At 38.3% G+C, this 5,649-nt stretch overlaps 1 long non-coding RNA gene across 1 annotated transcript; it reads left to right on the top strand.

Annotated features, from left to right (window-relative positions):
- Positions 1–3,538: 3,538 nt before the first annotated feature.
- On the top strand, positions 3,539–4,408 carry LOC136512928 (uncharacterized). The gene is made up of 3 exons (XR_010773255.1): positions 3,539–3,587; positions 4,109–4,200; positions 4,316–4,408. It is a non-coding gene; the product is annotated as an uncharacterized lncRNA (long non-coding RNA).
- The last annotated feature ends 1,241 nt before the right edge of the window (positions 4,409–5,649 follow it).

Genomic DNA, 5,649 nt, shown 5'->3' with positions numbered 1-5,649 from the left:
CTAAAACCCAAAATGATTTCGGCTGAAAAAGTGATGAATATAAAAGTCGTAGAACTTATCAAGATCTAACTTTTTTATTTTGGTGATTTACAAATCCAACAAAGTTATAGTAACGTTGTTCACAATTTCTACTCTCTGTCTTAGTTTATGAAACTTTGAGAGAGATATGTAAAATTTGTGAACAATGTTGCTATCACTTTGTCGGATAAACAAATGACCAAAATAAGAGTTGTAGATCTTGATGAGTTGTACAACTTTGATGTTGATGACTTTTTCAGCCGACATCATTACGGGTCTTAAAATATGGCTTCAAGTTGTAATTTTTTAAAATTCAAAATTTGAATTACTCAAACTTTGTCACATTGAAACATAAACAAAATACAATGATAGAGCATGATTTTAGAAAAATTTAGGAAAAAAAAGCATCGCATTTGGAGTTAGTATGTGGGAGAAAGACTAGTTACAAATTTTAGCTGCAGATTAAAAAGAAAAATCACTTGTTCTTCATCATGAACAAGTGACGAACAAGAATGATTTCTCTTTTTAATCTCCTTTTAAAACTTGTAACAAGTTTTTCTCCCACATACTAACTCCAAATGCGATGATTTTTTTTTCTGAATTTTTCTAAAATCATGATCTATGTAGTTATTGTATTCTTGTTGTCATGTGTCAAAGTTTGAAGAATTCAAATTCTGAATTTTATAAAATGACAACTTCAAACCAAATTTTGAAACCCAAAATGATTTCGGCTGAAAAAGTGATGAATATAAAAGTCGTAGAACTTATCAAGATCTAACTTTTTTATTTTGGTGATTTACAAATCCAACAAAGTTATAGTGACGTTGTTCACAATTTCTACTCTCTGTCTTAGTTTATGAAACTTTGAGAGAGATATGTAAAATTTGTGAACAATGTTGCTATCACTTTGTCGGATAAACAAATGACCAAAATAAGAGTTGTAGATCTTGATGAGTTGTACAACTTTGATGTTGATGACTTTTTCAGCCGACATCATTACGGGTCTTAAAATATGGCTTCAAGTTGTAATTTTTTAAAATTCAAAATTTGAATTACTCAAACTTTGTCACATTGAAACATAAACAAAATACAATGATAGAGCATGATTTTAGAAAAATTTAGGAAAAAAAAGCATCGCATTTGGAGTTAGTATGTGGGAGAAAGACTAGTTACAAATTTTAGCTGCAGATTAAAAAGAAAAATCACTTGTTCTTCGTCATGAACAAGTGACGAACAAGAATGATTTCACTTTTTAATCTCCTTTTAAAACTTGTAACAAGTTTTTCTCCCACATACTAACTCCAAATGCGATGATTTTTTTTTCTGAAATTTTCTAAAATCATGATCTATGTAGTTATTGTATTCTTGTTGTCATGTGTCAAAGTTTGAAGAATTCAAATTCTGAATTTCATAAAATGACAACTTCAAACCAAATTTCGAAACCCAAAATGATTTCGGCTGAAAAAGTGATGAATATAAAAGTTGTACAACTTATCAAGATCTAACTTTTTTATTTTGATGACTTACAAATCCGACAAAGTTATAGTAACGTTGTTCACAATTTCTATATCTCTGTCTTAGTTTATGAAACTTTGAGAGAGATATGTAAAATTTGTGAACAATGTTGCTATCACTTTGTCGGATAAACAAATGATCAAAATAAGAGTTGTAGATCTTGATGAGTTGTACAACTTTGATGTTAATGACTTTTTCAGCTGGAATCATTTATAACCTCAAAAATCTATTTGAATTCTAAATATTTTGAAATTCAAATTTTAAAAAGTTCAAATAAACTCGGATGGGAAAATAACCAATATGAAAGTTGTAGATCTTGATGAGTTCTAAAATTTTGTAGTTGACGACTTTTCCATTTGAATTAATTTATATTCTTAAAATAATTATCATAAACTTTACGATAAATTATAAACATAATAAGCGCGCTGTATTAACATCAGATTCAGCCCAAACGTAGATCCAGCCCAGCCCAAATTGATCTGCATATCATTCCTGGCCGTTGGATCGATCAACAGATGGCTCACATTCATTCAGCTTGAAATAAATAACCTAAACCCTACCAACGCGCCGCTCACTCAGTTGTCTTCTTCACATGCCACTCCACCTCCCCTCCTCAGATCCAGATCCACCGTTCTCCCACCGCATCCTTTCCTATGGCAACCTCCTACTCCACTTCGCTCTTGCGTCCGGTGGCCATGCACGAGTCCGCACGACTGCCCGGCACGTTCGCAGCCACCTGCGCGGCAGCACGGGTCCGGCCGCTTGGCACGGCCGCGGCCAGCACGTCAGCAGCGCGCCCCGTGCGGCAGCACGAGTCCGGCCACTTAACATGCCTCGCCGCACCCACGGCAGCTCTGTGTTCAGGGCGCAACTATTTAGGGACGAGGCCATGGCACTCCGACGGAGGCCTGTGACGTCTTGACGTTTCCCCACAGCAGCGAAGGCCCGCCTGCGGCCATCACCCTCACCCTCCACCTCGCGCTCGCATGGCGGCTGCAGCAACGCCATTCGCTCGAGGCACAGCAATAGCAATAGGTATGCTCTTCTTTTCCCCTTTTTATTTCCTTATTTCTTTGCAGCTGATATACAGATGCGGACGGGATTTGTTGCATTATACAATTTTGGCGCTCGCCCAAGAGGATGTTGCGGGATGACTGAGCCACGGCCGCCGCGTGCATTGCAAGTCACGACCGCCATCTGCTCCTCTGTTCTTGCGTGTGATTTAGAGGGAAGCTCGTGGTTGCTAGCGTGATATGTGTCTGTTAGCTTCCTGTTTTTCTCTAAAAGTGACCAAACTAACTAGATCTTGTAAATACAATAGAAAATTTTGTTGTTGTCCAAAATTTATAAAACTAATTTTATTAGACTCCTGATAATGTGTACTATGTGTTAGTGTAAATTAATTTATTTTTTGCTTATTATTTTTAGGCCTGCCATAGATAAATAAATATGCTTGTATAATTATCATGCCATTTTTAGTGAACACGTAAATTATGTTCAACATGAAATTTGCACTGCATGTTAGTTGAAGTGTTACCTCCTATAATTTTTGTAGACTCTGAATAGGTCCTATAAATAAATATTAGCAGTGTTTGCTGTTAGCGAATTATTAGCGTTGGATTTCATAGAAAGGACTTTGGTTATTTTTCTTTAGATGACTACAGTCAAATACACTAACCTGCTATTTCTTTCCTACTTTCAGAAAATACAGATGTACCTTGGGCGATGCTATGGATCATGGATAGCGTTTTCAGATCCCTTTGCATGTTTAGTAACATCTCACCACACATCAACCCTACAGATTTTTTTAGCTTGGTGTACAATTCAACTGAAATTAAAATCAGAATGCCATTGGCTTAACAATTTGGCTGCATACTAAATCTTTACATATTTATGCATCCTTCTGTACCAGATGCCCTATAATTATAGTACACATTTGAACTAATTTAGTTTGTAAAAAAATATTATTCTTTTGATTGTTGGCTGCAGGAGATGCGGCATAATTGCCTTGGTGTGTGCTGATTGCTGAGGAAACGTTGATTAATCTGCATCAGGTGAAACTTTGTTCCAGAACAACGGCTTAGCAATAGTGATATGATATTTAAGCACTTGGACCACTCTTTAACACTTGGTGTCACAGTTCAATTGGCTCTTGCCGTGCATACTCATTTGATGCTTTGCTCCTCCTTGCTAATAAAAACTAGCTAATAGATTTGTGGAGTCGGTGTACCAAATTAACTGTAACCCCTTCTACTGAATTTTGGTACCAATTATACGAATTACACTACTACCTTTGGTCTGATGCTGCCTTGGCCCTTTTGTGGTGACTGTGAGTGCTAACCACATGGATGCTACCCTAATCGTTGAATATATGTTGAATTATTTATATTATGGGAACAATTCCCTATATGTGCTTTTTGTGTGAGAGGTAATCTCATTGACATTCTGTTTGGGTTCCTGCATTGTCTGCACCTGGTTGCCTGCCAAATTCTTATTCATATAGTGCTCATGTATCACTGCATAGGTTTTTATTTCCTGCCCCTAACCAGTATGATGATCTGCTATTTTTTTGAAGGGAGCTGTTTTGCTATTTGTGCCAGACAGATCCATTGTGCCAATGTGAAGCTTAGTTGATCTATTAATTAAATCTACTATGTCCTCTTCAAGGTATTGATATCTCCAATTAAGTTACATTCTTTGTAATTTTTTCAAGAATCCAACACCAAGCATGCATACTTGCTGATTTGTTATTTTGTTTTGTGTTGTTTTGTTCAATTGAAAGTTGCAGCAAGGAGAGAAGTGAGGGACATGTGAGCTATAAATGCTTGCAAGGTGCAAATTCTTCAACTTTGTAGTAAAGGACATGGGAGCTAATGTATTGCTGGAACTACAAACTCTGTCTTATCATAAGCTATATGAAGTTATTTGCATATGCAAAAGACAAACTTGTGTGATGGTTGAACCTATTTGCGCTATGTAATATATCATATGATTTGGGTTCTAAGTGAATGATGGCGTGACTTTTATGTCTATGTTATATGACCTGTGATAAGATTCATCACTGAATGAATATATAATGCGTGACGCTTCTTAACCATGGTTAACTACACTATAGATGACGGCTTCTTATCGTCATAATAGAGAGCATTAACCAGGGTACGTAGTCGGCAGTTGTGACGGTTAATATATTGAGTGACGCGTTGACTAAATAATATGTGACAAATACTATCGTCATAAAAGGTAACAATATGTGATGACCAAATGGTACCGTCACAAAAGGTCATCACATTTTGTGACGGCTTTTCATATAATCGTCACGCGGTACATTATGTGACGGTCGTTATATGACGACCGGCGTGACGCCGCATTTTTGTCATATAATACATTTTATGACAAATTCAGTACTTTACATGACAATTTCGGTTTGTCATACAAGCCCAGATTTTTTGTAGTGATGGGTTATTCGAGCGGGACACGATATCCTCCCCAATCGACATGGAGTTCGGCTATGCCTCATCAAGAGACGTCCCATATATCATTGGCCATCAAGCCCATCGGTCCCCAACTGACTCTGTAGCGGATAGAGGGAAAGATGCCTCCCACGAGAGGGGGTCAACTCATATGACTTTGAAGAGAGCGACTCAAACATAGGAGGAGATGGTCACGAGGTTATGTACCACCGATTAGAGCCATAGGGGCCCATCTCATCCTGCCCCTATCTCTTTTGTGGCCTCGAACCCATCTAAGGGCTGGCCCAAGGATGGGTTTCCTAAGAACGACGCGGGGTCATGGTCGTGGCGTGGACTTGGGGACTCATTGCCTCCTCGGTCATGATGTGACTTAATGGTGCCCGTCCATGTGTGAATACAAGATGCGCCATGCCATGCGGTTGCTATGGTGTTTGCTTGTCGAGGGTCCGTGGGACTCATTCTAGGATGGACTCCGTAAGGGAGCGGTTCGCACCCCTAGTCGCCACCACATATACGACCCCTTCAGTTTGACTTCCCTTACCTTGTTTTTGCCTTCCACTATTGTGTGCTACAATTGAGAGAGGAGCAGAAGGGAATCAAACTTGAGGGATTTACCTAGGAGGTGTGTAGTCGCCAGTGGTCGCTT

The sequence above is a fragment of the Miscanthus floridulus genome, chromosome 16, assembly GCF_019320115.1.
Source record: "Miscanthus floridulus cultivar M001 chromosome 16, ASM1932011v1, whole genome shotgun sequence".
Classification (NCBI taxonomy): Eukaryota; Viridiplantae; Streptophyta; class Magnoliopsida; order Poales; family Poaceae; genus Miscanthus; species Miscanthus floridulus.
This window is presented reverse-complemented; position numbering and strand designations above follow the sequence as displayed.